Genomic DNA, 20,216 nt, shown 5'->3' on the forward strand with positions numbered 1-20,216 from the left:
AAAATATATATAATAAATAAAGGTGCATAAATAATAAAAGTGAGAGAAGTTGTATATAAATGGGCAATTATAGCCCATAATAGGATAAGAAGTGGCATGTGCAACAAACAAAAAGGTGACAAGTATAGTAATATAAACCAAATCAATGGGGATGATAACCCCATATAATAATCTAAATGAAACACTAAATGGTGATAATGATAAAAGTGCATGGGTGATAGAAGTGAGAAAAGATGTATATATATATATGGGCAATTATAGCCCATGTTGGGATAAAAAGTGACATGTGCAACAACCCTCCAAAAAGTGACAAGTGCAAATATACAAAACAAATAAATGAGGATGATACCCCATATAATAATGAAAATAAAAATATTAATATTAATAATGATAATGCTAATAATAGTAATAATAATTATTTATGAAACACCCCTTACCACTATATAGATAAATATATAAATTTGTATGAAAACCCAATAATAATCAAAATATGACCCAATGATACTCAAAATAAGAATAACAATAGCAATGCTTGGTGATGTCAGCTTGTGGGTATATGACTAGAAGAACGAGTACATCAGCATGATCATGAGTCCGCTGGCTAGAAGTTGTTGCATCATAGCCGACAATAGTGTAATTTACTGCGCTTGTCGGGCCAACAGCTGAGACTGACGCACCACAATGGAGGGAAGGTCCGAGACGTCTGGCAGAGGTACCTCAGCGGGATCCATGCCAGATCTTACTGTAACACTCATGTTTCAGTAGACAGGAACTCTGGTGGTAGTGGATCCGCAGGACCTGTGTGGCAGATGACACGGGTCTTACCAGGGAGCAGAGTTTAAGGTGCCACTGGTTTTTACCAGAGCCTGCCGCAAAGCTTTGGCAGGCAGCACCCAGGTTGTTACCCCTGGCATGGCTCGACCACACAGGAGACTGAGGAACTTAGAGGCACAGGAAGGGTAAGGCAACTCGGGGTTAGGATAGCAAAAGGTCAGGGCAGGTGTCACAGTAGCGTAGTCAGGAACATAGAAGGTGGTCATTCGGCAGGTGGCAAAGAAGCAAGGTCAGGTCACAGAACAAAGGGTATGATACACGGCAAGGCCCTATTCATGAACGCGTTCTCTCAGGCACTAGGGAATCAAAGATCCGGCAGGGAAGTGTGGGAAGTGGAGGAATTTATTAAGTCAGCCACAGGTGTTAATTAATGGGTGCACTGGCCCTTTAAATCTCAGAGCTCCGGCTTGCGTGCCCTAGGGGACTGGGACACGTGCGCCAGAGCAGAGAGGCAGAGGCGGGGCAGGAGAAGCAGCAGGTGAGTGACGGACTGGGATTCGCATGAGGGCGCATTCCATGATGCGAAACCCAGCCCCGCTAGTGGCAGCAGGTAATGGGGCCATGCGCTCACGGCCAGCGTCTGCGGCCAGAGCATATAACATAACAATTCAGGCTGAAAGCTGTAAGAAGCTTATCAATGGTTATAGGAAACGACTGATTTCAATAATTTTTTCCAATGGGTGTGCAACCAAATATTAAGTTAAGGGTACTAATAATTTTGTCCAGCCCATTTTTGGAGCTTTTTTTCCTCCCTTTTTAGGTTTAATTCCAATACACACAAAGGGAATAAACATGTGTATAGCAAAACATGTGTTACTGCAATCCTTTCTTGTGAGAAATACTTCATTAACCTGAAAAATTTTAGGGGTGCCAACATTTACGGCCATGACTGTATATCTAAGTCAAGGAAGACTATAAGTCCCAGCATGCCAAGAAGCAATTATGATTCTCTGAGTGAAAGTTGCACTAAAGTGAACTTTCTTGTTGTCTAAAGTAGCAAATTCCTTAAGTAAGTTTAATAAGTAAGTTTCATTTTTATCCTGCAGGTTCATCAAAGCCCGTCTCTCGTTCCAAGATAAATTTTGCCCTACAAAATAATTTTTTGATAGTTTTAGGATGGATGCCTTAACAGAATTAAAAACACGTGAACAGCAGGGAAGAGTGACAGAGAGGTTCAGTTTTGGAGGGGATATAGCAGGGGCAGCGATTACTTCGATTACTTGCCTCATTCTCGTCCAATAACTCCAACAGGTCCTGTAGTGCTTGCTGATTCCCAGTAGTCACCTCATTCAGGAGAAGGAGTAGTGAATAGAGTAGTTTCAGGATTAGCTTCTTACAAAATAGATACATATCTTTGGTTTCGCATCGGGGAGAAAGAAAGTCCTCGTTGAAGTACCAATTTCTCAGTCTCTGTAAGCACATGTATAGATAGATTTATAATCTGTAACTCATTCTGGGACTCCTCGATGCCTTCCTGGTCTATACAGTCGGCACCAAGTCCACATGCCGATTGTATCACTGGAATATCTACTTGTACCTCCTCTTGCGGAGGCTGGGGGGTGGACCCCCTATTTTCGGGCCCTCCTTTCTTTTTCTTCTTGTGTTTGTCCCTTCTAGTCCTCCTCCGTCTGTGTCGCTCCCCTCCATGGACAAAAAATCACTACTACTTGAAGCTCCATCCCTTTCTTTCTCGTCAGAAAAAACCCTATTCCTAGATCTACCTCTCCTATTACCACTGTGATTCCACCTATAGGCATTCTGACTATCATAGTCACCTCTATCTCGGTTAAACTTCCACTTCTTCCCCTCCATTACATCTTTCTCAAATTTTTCCATGATCACTTTGAGTTTTTCTTGGAACCGACCAACCAACACATCCTTATCAAATAAAGCCAATTGCACCTCCAGATTTTTCAATTTTTCTTTGTTAATCTTCAGCAATTCCTTATCATGCTCCAAAAGCATATTCACCAATATCTTTGAACAAAGTGCCAAACCTGTCTCCCAGGTTTGTTTAAATTCGGGTGTAACCTCCCATGATGGAAAGATTTGTACCCTGAGGCCCCTTGGATAAAATGACAATTTAACATATTCCTCAAGACTGGTAATATTCCACCACAACCTAGTAATCAATTTCTGTGTATTAATTATATCTCTACTAAGCATGTCAAAATCCTTATTGCCCCCAGATTCATGACAGAAGATGGCTTTCTCTTTGGCTACTCCAGACCGCCTCCCTAACCTATAACATGGATAACATAAATCAATTAAATTAAATCAGCATAATAAATCAAGTGTTATATATATGATGCGAGCCTCCACTTCATAGAAAGCCCAGGGTACATAACCCAGAAAGACCAGGCCCCTTAGAAAAATTCTTAAGACCACAACCAAGCTAAAGTGGGCTCAGCAACAAATAATATAGATGGGGTGCCAAATTATAGTGATACACTAACCATGATGATTATTTTTTTTTTTTTGGTGCAAAAATGTTTTGTTGTTAATGTAATACAATCATAGAATGCTTATATATTGCAGTGTGCCATAGGGCAATGAAAACCATTTATATCACTGGGCATTATGAAGTATTTAGCTGACTCTAGTTTGTCACACACTCTGGTGGTTTTAGGTAAATTAGCAATGTGTTGTAAGTGTAATGAACTGCTTTGACATTCAGCCATTAGGCCTTTAATGTGTTCTGTTATCTAAAGCTTTCATTAGACATTAGACTTTTCAACAGATCCTGCTAATTTTGGCAGGATCTACTGACGTGCTTATGTCCATGGGGCCTTTAAGACCCTAGCCTCCGGAATACTGTCATAAAAGCATAATCAGCTGCTCATCTTCCTGACATATTGGAATACCTTGCACATGTAGATGAGACAAACATGCATGTTTATAATAGAACTAGGGTAGATAGCTGATCTTATATATTTAGGCACCTTTATGCAAAGGCACTAAGAAGTGATCAAAGTGGACAGGCAGGCCAATGTGAATAGAAAACAATCAGCTGTGGAAGTTACACTGATGGCAAGTTTTAGCTGCATTAGATCTATTACTTGTCAACAAATTAACCCCTTAAGGACTAAGCCCATTTTGGCCTTAAGGACACAGAACATTTTATTTTTACGTTTTCATTTTTTCCTCCTCGCCTTTAAAAAAGCATAACTCTTTTATATTTTTATCCACAGACTAGTATGAGGGCTTTTTTTTTGCGCGACCATTTGTCCGTTGTAATGTCATCACTCACTTTACCATAAAATGTATGGCGCAACCAAAAAAATACTATTTGTGTGGGGAAATTAAAAAGAAAATTGCAATTTTGCTAATTTTGGAAGGTTTCGTTTTCACGCCGTACAATTTATGGTAAAAATGACACGTGTTCTTTATTCTTTGGGTCAATACGATTAAAATGATAGCCGTGATAACATACTTTTCTATTACTGTTGCGCTTAAAAAAAAATCACAAACTTTTTAACCAAATTAGTACGTTTAAGATCCCCCTATTTTGAAGACCTATACCTTTTTCTTTTTGCCGTATAAGCAGCGGTATGAGGGCTCATTTTTTGCGCCGTGATCTTTACTTTTTATTGATACCATATTTGCTTATATAAAACTTTTAATACATTTTAAAAAATTTTTTTTGGGAATAAAATGTTATAAAAAGCAGCTATTTTGGACTTTTTTTTTTTTTTACGTTCACGCCGTTCACCTTACGGTATCATTAACATTTTATTTTTATAGTTCAGATATTTACGCATGCGGTGATACCAAATATGTATGTAAAATATTTTTTAACACTTTTTGGGGGTGAAATAGGGAAAATGGGGCAATTTAAGTTTTTATTGGGGAAGGGGGTTTTTAATTTTTTTTTTACTTTTTAAAAAATGTTTTTACTTTTATTTTTACACTTTAATAGTCCCTATAGGGGACTATTTATAGCAATCACTCGATTGCTAATCCTGTTCAGTGCTATGTATAGGACATAGCAGTGATACAGTTGTATAAACAAAACGCATCTCTGACAAATATGTTGTTTTAAGAGAATCTGCCACATATGTTATGATGTTTTGCTGCTTCATAGATTTAAATAACTTACATTTTGCTCACCTGCAGGAGAAGAGTCATCAATTTTCATCAATGGCTCCTGGCCTCTTGATTGACAGGTTTATCCCCATGCACAATGATAGAGAGAAATCTGTCAGTCAGTAGCTGGTGGGCGAGGCTAACAGACTCTCATGAATATTTTTGACTCCAGGTGTGCACTGCAGACTTTGGAATGTAAGTGCTTTAAAGAATTACAACATGACAGATTAGTTGAGTTGTGACAGATTAAAGGACAGGCTGAATAAACTATGACCGCCATGTCCGTTAGTGAAGCACCCTGCTATTAGCAACAGACTACTGAAAAAAGAAAGTCTGTCACTATGATATGCTGCCTTCAGGCAGCACAGTATAACAGACTTGATATGTTCCCTTTAAAGGAGTACTCTAGCACCGACTATTACTCCTCTGTTGTGCCCGGGCTGGAAAAAAAAAAAAAAAAATAAACTTTCACTCACCTTTCTGTGTTCCCACGGAGCGCTGCTACAGCTGATCGGTCCTCCGGTCCTGTCTTCTTCCTTCTTCCTGTGCACGGATCGTCACACGGCACTCAGCCTATCGCCGGCCAAGGCGGCAAATCGCTGCAGCTGGTGATATGCTGAGCGCCATCTGACAATCTGTGCACATGGAAGAAGGAAGAAGATGGGACTGGAGGACCGGTCACCTCTAGAAGCACTCCAGGGGAACTCAGGAAGGTGAGTAAAAGTTTATTTTAATTTTTTTATCAGCCCGGGCACAATGGAGGAGGAATAGTGGGCCTTGGAGTACTCCTTTAACCCCCTTAATGACCACGGACGTAAATGTACATCCTGGTTTGGCGGTACTTCCTACACCGGGACGTACATTTACGTCCTGTGTATGACCGCGAGCATCGGAACGGTGCTCGCTTCATACACGGCAGGTTCCAGCTGCTAGCAGCAGCTGGGGACCCACCCGTAATGGCAAACATCCGCGATCGTGCGGATGTCCGCCATTAACCCCTCAGATGCCGTGATCAATACATATCACAGCATCTGTGGCAGTGCGGTACTTTGTAATAGATGATCGGATCGCCCGCAGCGCTGCCGTGGTGATTCGATCATCCAGTATTGCGGCCGGAGGTCCCCTCACCTGGCTCCGGCTGGCTCCCGGGGTCTTCTACTCTGGTCTGAGATCGAGCAGAAGATAACCCATAATTCTGATCCGTGCTATGTCCTATGCATAGCACTGAACAGTATTAGCAATCAAATGATTGCTATAGATAGTCCCCTATGAGGACATAAAAAGTGTTAAAAAAAAGTTGAAAAATGTAAAAATAAAAAGTAAGAAAAATCCCCTTCCCAATAAAAATTGTCCGTTTTTCCCATTTTACCCCCATTTTTCCCATTTAAAAAAATAAAAAAAGTCCAAAAATAATGCTTTTTTGTTACATTTTATTAAAAAAAAACTCATAATGCCCTATATATGGAAAAATGAAAACGTTATAGGTGGTCAAAATAGGGCAATTTTAGATTACTGATTTTGTACAAAAAGATTTAGATTTTTTTTAAGCGGTACAAAAATATATCTAGCCATGGATATCATTTTAATCGTATTGATCCACAGAATAAAGAACATCTGTCATTTTTACCATAAATTGTACATGTGAAAACAAAACCCTCCAAAATGTGCAAAATTGTTGTTTCCATAAAAATTTCCTCCCTAAAAAATTTTTTGGGGGGGATTCGCCGTACATTTTATGGTAAAATGAGAGGTTTCATTACAAAGTGCAATTGGTCACGCAAAAAACAAGCCCTTATATGGGTCTGTAGTTGGAAATATAAAAGAGTAATGGATTTTAGATGGCGAGGAGGAAAAAACGAAAATGCAAAAATAAAATTGTCCTGGTTCTTAAAGTGAAAATGGACTTGGTCCTTAAGCCCTTAAGGATGCAGGACGTAAATGTATGTCTTGGTGCGGTGGTACTTAATGCACCAGGACGTACATTTACGTCCTGCACATAACCGCGGGCATCGGAGCGATGTCCGGGTCATGTGCGGCTGATCCCGGCTGCTGATCGCAGCCAGGGACCCGTCGGCAATGCCCGACGTCCGCGATCTCACGGGCGTCTGCCATTAACCCCTGAGATGTTGGGATCAATACAGATCCCGGCATCTGCGGCAGTACGCGATTTCAATGAATGATCTGATCACCCGCAGCGCTGCTGCGGGGATCCGATCATTCAGAACACCGCACGGAGGTCCCCTCACCTGTCTCTGTCCGGCTCAGGGCGTCTTCTGCTCTGGTCTGAGATCGAGCAGACCAGAGCAGAAGATACGGTAACCGATAACACTGATCTGTTCTATGTCCTATACAGAGAACAGATTAGTATTAGCAATCATGGTATTGCTATGAATAGTACCCTATGGGGACTATTCAAGTGTAAAAAATTTTTTAAAAAAATGTAAAATTAAAAGTAAAAAAAAGTGAAAAATCCCCTCCCCCAATAAAAAAGTAAAACGTCCGTTTTTTCCTATTTTACCCCCAAAAAGCGTAAAAAATGTATTTAATAGACATATTTAATATCGCCGCGTGCGTACATTTCTGAACTATTAAAACTTGAATACATTTTATTTAAAAAAAATTATTAAAAAATGTATTAAAAGTTTTTTATCTGCAAATGTGGTATAAAAAAAAGTACAGATAATGGCGCAAAAAATGAGCCCTCATACCGCCGCTTATACGGAAAAATGAAAAAGTTATAGGTCATTAACCCCTTAACGACGCAGGACGTATATTTACTTCTTGCGCCGGCTCCCGCGATATGAAGCGGGATCGCGCCGCAATCCCGCATCATATCGCGTGGGTCCCGGCGCTAATCAACGGCCGGGACCCGCGGCTAATACCACACATCGCCGATCGCGGCGATGTGCGGTATTAACCCTTTAGAAGCAGCGGTCAAAGCTGACCGCCGCTTCTAAAGTGAAACTGAAAGTATCCCGGCTGCTCAGTCGGGCTGTTCGGGACCGCCGCGGTGAAATCGTGGCGTCCCGAGCAGCTGATCGGACACCGGGAGGGCTCTTACCTGCCTCCTCGGTGTCCGATCGACGAATGACTGCTCCGTGCCTGAGATCCAGGCAGGAGCAGTCAAGCGCCGATAATGCTGATCACAGGCGTGTTAATACACGCCTGTGATCAGGATGAGAGATCAGTGTGTGCAGTGTTATAGGTCCCTATGGGACCTATAACACTGCAAAAAAAAAGTAAAAAAAAAGTGTTAATAAAGGTCATTAACCCCTTCCCTAATAAAAGTTTGAATCACCCCCCTTTTCCCATAAAAAAAATAAAACAGTGTAAAAAAATAAATAAATAAACATATGTGGTATCGCCGCGTGCGTAAATGTCCGAACTATAAAAATATATCATTAATTAAGCCGTACGGTCAATGGCGTACGCGCACAAAAATTCCAAAGTCCAAAAAAGCGTATTTTGGTAACTTTTTATAACATTAAAAAATGAATAAAAAGTGATCAAAAAGTCATATCAAAACAAAAATCATACCAATAAAAACTTCAGATCACGGCGCAAGAAATGAGTCCTCATACCGCCCCGTACGTGGAAAAATAAAAAAGTTATAGGGGTCAGAATATGACATTTTTAAACGTAAAAATTTTCCTGCATGTAGTTATGATTTTTTCCAGAAGTGCGACAAAATCAAACCTATATAAGTAGGGTATCATTTTAACCGTATGGACCTACAGAATAATGATAAGGTGTAATTTTTACCGAAATAAGCACTGCGTAGAAACGGAAGCCCCCAAAAGTTACAAAATGGCGTTTTTTTTTCGATTTTGTCGCACAATGATTTTTTTTTCCGTTTCGCCGTGCATTTTTGGGTAAAATGACTAATGTCACTGCAAAGTAGAATTGGCGACGCAAAAAATAAGCCATAATATGGATTTTTAGGTGGAAAATTGAAAGGGTTATGATTTTTAAAAGGTAAGGAGGAAAAAACGAAAGTGCAAAAACGGAAAAACCCTGAGTCCTTAAGGGTTAAAGTAAAGGGATTATAAACGTACTAATTTGGTTAAAAAGTTTGTGATTTTTTTTAAGCACAACAATAACATAAAAGTATGTAATAATTGGTATCATTTTAATCGTATTGACCTTCAGAATAAAGAACACATCATTTTTACCGTAAATTGTACGGCGTGAAAACAAAACCTTCCAAAATTAGCAAAATTGCGTTTTTCTTTTTAATTTCCCCACAAAAATAGTGTTTTTTGGTTGCGCCATACATTTTATAATATAATGAGTGATGTCATTACAAAGGACAACTGGTCATGCAAAAAACAAGCCCTCATACTAGTCTGGCGATGAAAATATAAAAGAGTTATGATCTTTAGAAGGCGAGGAGGAAAAAACGAAAACGTAAAAATTAAATTGTCTGAGTTCTTAAGGCCAAAATGGGCTGAGTCCTTAACCCATTAAGGACCAGGCCATTTTACACCTTAAGGACCAGACCTTTTTTGCAAATCTGACCACTGTCACTTTAAACATTAATAACTCTGGAATGCTTTTAGTTATCATTCTGATTCCAAGATAGTTTTTTCGTGACATATTCTACTTTAACTTAGTGGTAAAATTTTATGGTAACTTGCATCCTTTCTTGGTGAAAAATCCCCAAATTTGATGAAAAAAATGAAAATTTTGCATTTTTCTAACTTTGAAGTTCTCTGCTTGTAAGGAAAATGGATATTCAAAATACATTTTTTCTGGGTTCACATACACAATATGTCTACTTTATGTTTGCATCATAAAATGTATGAGTTTTTACTTTTGGAAGACACCAGAGGGCTTCAAAGTTCAGCAGCAATTTTGAAATTTTTCACAAAATTTTCAAACTCACTATTTTTCAGGGACCAGTTCAGTTTTGAAGTGGATTTGAAGGGTCTTCATATTAGAAATGCCCCATAAAAGACCCCATTATAAAAACTACACCCCCCAAAGTATTCAAAATGACATTCAGTAAGTGTATTAACCCTTTAGGTGTTTCACAGGAATAGCAGCAAAATGAAGGAGAAAATTCAAAATCTTCATTTTTTACACTCCCATGTTCTTGTAGACCCAATTTTTGAATTTTTGCAAGGGGTAAAAAGAAGAAAATTTTTACTTGTATTTGAAACCCAATTTCTCTCGAGTAAGCACATACCTCATATGTCTATGTTAATTGTTCAGTGGGCGCAGTAGAGGGCTCAGAAGGGAAGGAGCGACAAATGGTTTTTGGGGGGCATGTCACCTTTAGGAAGCCCCTATGGTGCCAGGACAGCAAAAAAAAAAAACACATGGCATACCATTTTGGAAACTAGACCCCTCAGGGAACATAACAAGGGGTAAAGTGAACCTTAATACCCCACAGGTGATTCACGACTTTTGCATATGTAAAAAAAAAATTTTTTTTTTACCTAAAATGCTTGGTTTCCCAAAAATGTTACATTTTTAAAAAGGGTAATAGCAGAAAATACCCCCCAAAATTTGAAACCCAATTTCTCCCGATTCAGAAAACACCCCATATGGTGGTGAAAAGTGCTCTGCTGGCGCACTACAGGTCTCAGAAGAGAAGGAGTCACATTTTGCTTTTTGAAAGCAAATTTTGCTCTGGGGGCATGCCACATTTAGGAAGCCCCTATGGTGCCAGAACAGCAAAAAAAAAACACATGGCATACCATTTTGGAAACTAGACCCCTCGGGGAACGTAACAAGGGGTAATGTGAACCTTAATACCCTAAAGGTGTTTCACGACTTTTGTATATGTAAAAAAAAAATAAAAATTTTTACCTAAAATGCTTGTTTTCCCAAAAATTTTACATTTTTAAAAAGGGTAATAGCAGAAAATACCCCCCAAAATTTGTAACACAACTTCTCCCGAGTACGGCGATACCCCATATGTGGCCCTAAACTGTTGCCTTGAAATACGACAGGGCTCCAAAGTGAGAGCGCCATGCGCATTTGAGGCCTAAATTAGGGACTTGCATAGGGGTGGACATAGGGGTATTCTACGCCAGTGATTCCCAAACAGGGTGCCTCCAGCTGTTGTAAAACTCCCAGCATGCCTAGACAGTCAGTGGCTATCTGGCAATACTGGGAATAGTTGTTTTGCAACAGCTGGAGGCTCCGTTCTGGAAACAGTGGCGTACCAGACGTTTTTCATTTTTATTGGGGAGGGGAGGGGGGCTGTGTAGGGGTATGTGTATATGTAGTGTTTTTTACTTTTTATTTTATTTTGTGTTAGTGTAGTGTTTTTAGGGTACAGTCACATGGGCGGGGGTTCACAGTAGTTTCTCGCTGGCAGCTTGAGCTGCGGCAGAAAATTTGCCGCAGCTCAAACTTGCAGCCGGATACTTACTGTAAACCTTCGCCCATGTGAGTGTACCCTGTAAAACTACAATTCCCAGCATGCCCGTACAGTCAGGGATGCTGGGCGTGTAGTTCTGCAATATCTGGCCCTTCAGATGTTGCAGAACTACAACTCCCAGCATGCCTGGACAGTCTGGGCATGCTAGGAGTTGTAGTTATGCAACAACTGGGGAAGAACAGTGGCCTCCAAACTGTAGCCCTCCAGATCTTGCAAAACTACAACTCCAAGCATGCCCAGACTGTCCAGGCATGCTGGGAGTTGTAGTTCTGCAACATCTGAAGGGCCAGATATTACAGAACTACACGCCCAGCATCCCTGACTGTCTGGGCATGCTGGGAGTTGTAGTTTTGCAACATCTGGAGGGCTACAGTTTGGAGACCCCCATATAGTGGTCTCCAAACTGTGCCACCTCAGATGTTGCAAAACTACAACTCCCAGCATGCCCAGACAGTCAGTGCATGCTGGGAGTTGTAGTTTTGCAACATCTGGAGGACCACAGTTTAGAGACCACTACACAGTGGTCTCCAAACTGTGACCCTCCAGATGTTGCAAAACGACAACTCCCAGACAGCCTTTGGCTGTGTGGGCATGCTGGGAGTTGTAGTTTTGCAGCTTTTAGAAGGCAACAGTGAAGATCACTGCAGCCTTCTTAGCCTCACTTTCCGGCCGCCGCTCTTCCTCCTGCCCCCCCCCTCGCCGCCCGTGTTCCCCCCGCTCTGTACCGACTTCGATCGGTGCGCAAAGCGGGGGGAAATGAACTCTAACCCCCCGCCCCCCTCCTGCCATTGGTGGTCAGCCTGACCGACCAATGGCAGGGGATAGGAGGGAGGGCAACACTGCCACCTCGCTCCTATGCTTTAGGCTGGTCGGAGCTGTCTCTGACAGCTCCGATCAGTCTTATTTTCCGGGAGATCGGGTCACTAGTGACCCGATTTGCCCGGATCGTGGCAAATCGCAGGTCTGAATTGACCTGCGATTTGCTGCGATCGCCGATATGGGGGGGTCTCAGGACCCCCCTAGGCATTGCCACGGGATGCCTGATGATAGATATCCACAGGCATCCCGGTCCGATCACCGCCCGGCGAGCAGCAGTGATCGGAAATACGGAGGGCGTATGGATACGCCCTCCGTCCTTAAGTGACGGGACGCAAGGGCGTATGCATACGCCCTTCGTCCCCAAGGAGTTAAGGGGTTAAGGATAGGATCACCCAGTGCATGCTGGTCCTTAAGGTGAAAAGGGGCTTGGTCCTTAAGGGGTTTAGAATAGGATCACCCAGCACATCTGCAGATGCACTTATGGCCATCGCAAAGTTACTGCAGAGCAAACTACCTGCTGCTAGCTCTCTGTGTCAGCTCATGACTGCTGGCAGGAAATCCATCGCTACAAGTGGATACACAGTGCTACAAGGAGCAAGGAGCTCACTCTGCCATCACTCTGTAACTCACAGCAGTGCATCTGCAGCGTCAAATACGCTGACCCTAACGGTGTGTGTAGGTGAGTGTGTTAACCAAGGGCTAGAACCCATAGTTCCAGCCACTAATTTAACTATGCCCTAACCACACCCTCAGTTAGTGCTAGACTGGGACTGATAATAGGCCAGGGAATTTAAGACTAAACCGCCCATTTTGGTAATGGATTTGGCTATGTAAAGGCAACACCACAAAGGGGAAGAACCGAATGTCAATCATAGTTTTATATAACCCCTGTTCAGGACCCATGTCGTACCGGTATGTCATGGGACCCTGGTAGTTAACCCCTTAAGGACCAGGCCATTTTATACCTTAAGGACCGGAGCGTTTTTTTGCAATTCTGACCACTGTCACTTTAAACATTAATAACTCTGGAATGCTTTTAGTTATCATTCTGATTCCGAGATTGTTTTTTCATGACATATTCTACTTTAACTTAGTGGTAACATTTTATGGTAACTTGCATCCTTTCTTGGTGAAAAATCCCAAAATTTGATGAAAAAAATGTCTCAGAAGAGAAGGAGTCACATTTGGCTTTTTGAAAGCGAATTTTGCTCTGGGGGCATCCCGCATTTAGGAAGCCCCTATGGTGCCAGGACAGCAAAAAAAAAACCACATGGCATACCATTTTGGTAACTAGACACCTCGGGGAACGTAACAAGGGGTAATTTGAACCTTAATACCCTACAGGTGTTTCACGACTTTTGCATATGTAAAAAAATATATATTTTTTTTACCTAAAATGCTTGTTTTCCCAAAAATTTTACATTTTTTAAAAGGGTAATAGCAGAAAATATCCCCCAAAATTTGTTAGGCAATTTCTCCCGAGTACGGCGATATCCCATATGTGACCCTAAACTGTTGCCTTGAAATACGACAGGGCTCCAAAGTGAGAGCGCCATGCGCATTTGAGGCCTAAATTAGGGACTTGCATAGGGGTGGACATAGGGGTATTCTACGCCAGTGATTCCCAAACAGGGTGCCTCCAGCTGTTGTAAAACTCCCAGCATGCCTAGACAGTCAACGGCTATCTGGCAATACTGGGAGTAGTTGTTTTGCAACAGCTGGAGGCTCCGTTTTGGAAACAGTGGCGTACCAGACGTTTTTCATTTTTATTGGGGAGGGGGGTTGTATAGGGGAATGTGTATATGTAGTGTTTTTTACTTTTTATTTTATTTTGTGTTAGTGTAGTGTAGTGTTTTTAGGGTACAGTCACACGGGCGGGGTTCACAGTAGTTTCTCACTGGCAGTTTGAGCCGCGGCAGAAAATTTGACGCAGCTCAAACTTGCAGCCGGATACTTACTGTAATCCTCCGCCCATGTGAGTGTACCCTGTACGTTCACATTGGGGGGGGGGGGGGGCATCCAGCTGTTGCAAAACTACAACTCCCAGCATGTACGGTCTATCAGTGCATGCTGGGAGTTGTAGTTTTGCAACAGCTGGAGGCACACTGGTTGTGAAACACCGAGTTTGGTAACAAACTCAGTGTTTTGCAACCAGTGTGCCTTCAGCTGTTGCAAAAGCTACAACCCCCAGCATGTACGGACAGCGGAAGGGCATGCTGGGTGTTGTAGTTATGCAACAGCTGGAGGCATACTACTTTGGCTGGGGATGCTGGGGATTGTAGTTATGCAACAGCTGGAGACACACTGGTTTGCTACTTAACTCAGTGTGCCTTCAGCTGTTGCAAAACTACAACTCTCAGCAGTCACCGGCAGCCAACAGGCATGCTGGGAGTTGTAGTTATGCAACCACCAGATGCATCACTACAACTCCCAGCATGCACTTTAGCTGATTGTGCAAGCTGGGAGTTGTAGTTATACAACAGCTGAAGGTACACTTTTCCATAGAAAGAATGTGCCTCCAGCTGTTGCAAAACTACAAGTCCCAGCATGCCCATAAGGGAATGCTGGGAGTTGTGGTGGTCTGCCTCCTGCTGTTGCATAACTACAGCTCCCAGCATGCCCTTTTTGCATGCTGGGAGCTGTTGCTAAGCAACAGCAGGAGGCTGTCACTCACCTCCAACGATCCTCGCCGCACAGGTCAGTCCCTCGTCGTCGCCGCCGCCGCTGCTCCTGGGGCCCCGATCCCAACATTAACGCCGGGGATCGGGGTCCCCAGCACCCGAGGTGCACGTCCCGCACCCGCTCACGTCCTCCGGAAGAGGGGCGGAGCGGGTTGCGGGAGAGACACCCGCAGCAGGCGCCCTGATTGGTCGGCCGGTAATCCGGCCGACGAATCGTGGCGATCGTGAGGTGGCACCAGTGCCACCTCACCCCTGCTGGCTCTGGCTGTTCGGGGCCGTCTCTGATCAGCCTATAATTCCGGGTCACCGGGTCACTGGAGACCCGATTAACCCAGAATCCGCCGCAGATCGCTGGACTGAATTGTCCAGTGATCTGCGGCCATCGCCGACATGGGGGGGCATAATGACCCCCCTGGGCGATATGCCCCGATGCCTGCTGAACGATTTCAGCAGGCATCGGGCACCGGCTCCGCTCCAGATGGTTGCGGGGGGCCGGTAAAACACATGACGTTCTCATACGTCATGTGTCCTTAAGGACTCGGAAATGGAGACGTATGAGAACGTCATGTGTCCTTAAGGGGTTAAGGATCCATGACGTACATGTACGTCCGTGGGAATTTCGGTTCCCGCTGCGCAGCGGGGTGACTGCTGATATCGATCAGCAGGCACCCCGCACAAATGTCCAGGGGGGTCATCAGACACCCCCCCCCCCCCATGTCACACAGGCAATTTGTCAATTCACACCGACTATTTGAGCAATTCCGGGTCATACGGCTCTATGGTGACCCGGTGACACGGAAAATAAGGGCGATCGGGGTTGTCCAAGACTCCCACGATCCCCCTGAAGGGATAGGAGTGAGGTGGCAGGGGTGCCACCCCTCCTATCCCTGCTATTGGGCGTATAGACGATACGACGACCAATAGCAGATCAAGGGCGGGGGGTTAACTTTCAGTTTCCCTGTTCTGCCCACCCGATAGGTGGGGAAGAACGGGGAAACCTAGGAGGACTGGCGCTGAAGTTCACTTACCCATCGGTGAAAGTGGAGGCGACGATCGGCTGCGGTGATCGGCGGGCGGCGATGACGTGCAGCTGGCTCCCTGGATCCTAAGGAAGCCGGTGAGTTGCCTAGCAACATCTGGAGGGCTACAGTTTGAGACCACTTTACAGTGGTCTCTAACTGCAGCCCTCCAGATGTTGGAAAACTACAACTTCCAGCATGCCCAGACAGCTGTTTTGGCATGCTGGGATTTGTAGCTTTGCAACAGCTGGAGGGCTACAGTTTGAGACCACTATACAGTGGTCTCTAAACTGTAGCCCTCCAGATCTTGCAAAACTACAACACCTACCATGCCCACACAGCTGTTTGCTGTCTGGGCATGCTGGGATTTGTAGTTTTGCAACATCTGGAGGGCCACAGTTTGGAGATCACTGTGCAGTGGTCTCTAAACTGTATCTCTCCAGATGTTGCAAAACTTAAAATCCCAGCATGCCAAAACAGCAAACAGCTGTCTCGGCATGCTGGGAGTTGTAGTTGCGTACCTCCAGCTGTCGCATAACTACATCTCCCAGCATGCCCTCCGACGATCAGTACATGCTGGCAGGGCCAGATTAAGGCTGCTTGCAGGACGGAGCACTTTAATATGATGGGGCCCCACTTCCCCCACAAAAAAAACAATGCCGACACAGACACATCCCTAAACCTCAACAACCCCCCCCGGGCATGTTTTCAATTATGACAATTAACAAGCCTTCACAAAGGCATGGGCATTTCAGATTATGCAGCCCATTTTTTGGTGGGGTCCATCTGCTGGGCCCCCCATCAATTACCTCAGTTCCAGTGGCTTTCCACCTACTGAAAATCTACAACTCCCATAATGTCCTGAGAGCCTTAGGCATCATAGAAGTTGTAGTTTTGCAACAGTTGGAAAGCCACAGATTGGGGTACAGTTTCACTCATGATCACCTAGTCAGAAAGAATACACAATGATATAATGGCTCACAGGTGACGTCTTCTCTGTTGTCTTCCATTTTCTCCTTCATCCTGTCCAGATGGGGTGGTGGCTTCCAGCTAAATCTTCCTCTGCAGAGTATGCTGCTCAGACATCATTGGTTCCTCACTTTGTCAGCAGATCCTTATCCTGTATATGAAAAAATAATCAATATGAGCCTGTTAGACACTGTGCCCCCTGAATATAACCCCTCCAAACACTAAGCCCCTGAAAATACTGCCACACACTGTTTCTTCTCAGTTTGGCTGAATCCCACCCTCTACTGTCCTCCTCCAGTCCCCTTTCTCCCCCAGACCCGTGTCCCCTCCTCCAGACCCCTGTTTTCTCTTCCCTGACCCCTCAGTCACTCCCAGACCCTTCAGTCACCTCAAATGCCTTAGTCTTCCTCCAGACCCCTATGTCCCCTCCTCCCCCAACCCCTCAGTCACGCCCAGACCCCCCAATTCTCCTACAGATCCCTCAGTCACTCCCCCCCCAGACCACTCAGCCACCCCAGTCCTTCATCAATACCCCTCTTTCCCATCCTCCACTGACCCCTCAGTCACCCCCAGACTCCTCAGTCCTCCTACACATCCCTCAGTCACCCCTAGACACCTACGTCATCACCCATCCTCCTCCAGATCCCTCTCTTCCCTCCTTCTCCAACCCCTCAGTCCTCTTCCAGAGATCCTCATCACTCCACTGCCCCTTTCTCCAGACTCCTTTGTCCTTATTATTTAGACTCTGTTCCCCACATACTGATTCCTGAGTCCTGTCCCTGTACTATTACAGCACTGTGTATTATCCTTGTTATGTGACGTCATACATACATATTCATGCACACAACATACATACTGTACACATTACATACTGTACATGCATCATATACACACAACACACATACTGTATATGCATTATATACACACACAACACACATACTGTACACAATACATACTGTATATGCATCATATACACACACAACACACATTCTGTACACATTACATACTGTACACACTGCATACTGTACATGCATTATATACACACAGCACACATACTGCGCACATTACAAACTGTGCATGCATTATATACACACAGCACACATACTGCACACATTACATACTGTACATGCATTATATGCACACAGCACACATACTGCACACATTACATACTGTACATGCATTATATACACACACAGCACACATACTGCACACAATACATACTGTACATGCATTATATACACACAGCACATATACTGCACACATTACACACTGTACATGCATTATATACACACAGCACACATACTGCACACAATACATACTGTACATGCATTATATACACACACATACTGTACGCATTACATACTGTACATGCATTATATACACACAGCACACATACTGCACACATTACATACTGTACATGCATTATATATACACACACACATACTGTACACATTACATACTGTACATGCATTATATACACACAGCACACATACTGCACACATTACATACTGTACATGCATTATATACACACACAACACATACTGTACACATTACATACTGTACATGCATTATATACACATACTGCACACATTACATACTGTACATGCATTATATACACACAGCACACATACTGTACACATTACATACTGTACATGCATTATATACACACACAGCACACATACTCTATACAATACATACTGTACATGCATCATATACACACAACACACATACTGTACACATTACATACTGTACATGCATCATATACACATAACACACATACTGTACACATTACATACTGTACACGCATTATATACACACAGCACACATACTGCACACGTTACATACTGTACACACTACATACTGTACATGCATTATATACACACAGCACACATACTTTACACATTACATACTGTACATGCATTATATACACCCACAACACATACTGCACACATCACATACTGTACATGCTTTATATACACACACACAGCACACACTACATACTGTACATGAATTATATACACACAGCACACATACTGCACACATTACATACTGTACATGCATTATACACAAAGCACACATACTGCACACATTACATACTGTACATGCACTATATACACACAGAACACATACTGCACACATTACATACTGTACATGCATTATATACACACATACTGCACACATTACATACTGTACATACATGCTTCATACACACACATAGAATAGATCAGTGTTTCCCAACCAGTGAGCCTCCAGCTGTTGCAAAACTACAGCTCCCAGCATACCCAGATAGCCTTTTGCTGCCCAGGCATGCAGGGAGTTGTAGTTCTGCAACAACTGGGGGCACCCTGGTATATACACACATGCACTTTATATAGTCCTCCACAATTGTAACACACACAGGCACAGTACATAGACATACACATATGTACACACACTTATATATCCACACACACATGCTTATACACATATATACAGCAGGGACACCTACTTTAGTCAGGCCCCATATTGTGCAGCCTCTGCGGTGCTCTCATTTCCCCACAGCTCTGTGCTCCCCTCACTCCTCCCCCTCCTCCTGCTCAGAGTACGGGGCTGAGGGAAGATACTAAGTGCAGGGGGGGGGGAGGGGAGGGCACGATTGTAGTGTGGTGAAAAGAACTCCAAAGCTTCAAATGAATTTATAATTTTTTTTAATGTCAGACATCCGGGGGCCGTCTTATTTGACTGGAGGCCCTCTTATTTTGCACTCACATGCTGGTGTTGCCCCATACTTTTTATTTTCACAAGCGGTAAAAGGAAAAAAAGACCCCCAAAATTTGTAACAATTTCTCCTGAATACGGAAATACCCCATATGTGGGCATAAAATGCTCTCCGGGCGCATAACAAGGCTCAGGAGTGAGAGCGCACCATGTACATTTGAGGCCCTAAATTGATGATTTGCACAGGGGTGGCTGATTTTACAGCGGTTCTGACATAAACACAAAAAAATAAATACCCACATGTGACCTCATTTTGGAAACTACACCCCTCACAGAATGTTATAAGGGGTATAGAGAGCGCTAACACCCCACAGGTGTTTGACGAATTTTCGTTAAAGTTGGATGGGAAAAAATGCTAAATCACTAAAATGCTGGTGTTACCCTAAATTTTTCATTTTCAGAAGCCCCCCAAAATTTGTAACCCCATTTAGTAAGAGAGTAAGAGTAAGAACATACTCCACATGTGGATGTAAAGTGCTCTGTGGGCGAACTACAATGCTCAGAAGAGAAGAAGCGACATTGGGCTTTTGAAGAGAAAATTTGTCCGGAAATGAAGGCCACGTGTGTTTACAAAGCCCCCATAGTGCCAGAATAATGGACCCCTCCCACATGTGACCCCATTTTGGAAACTACACCCCTCATGTAATATAATAAGGGGTG

Source organism: Hyla sarda, chromosome 1, assembly GCF_029499605.1.
Source record: "Hyla sarda isolate aHylSar1 chromosome 1, aHylSar1.hap1, whole genome shotgun sequence".
In the NCBI taxonomy this organism is placed as follows: Eukaryota; Metazoa; Chordata; class Amphibia; order Anura; family Hylidae; genus Hyla; species Hyla sarda.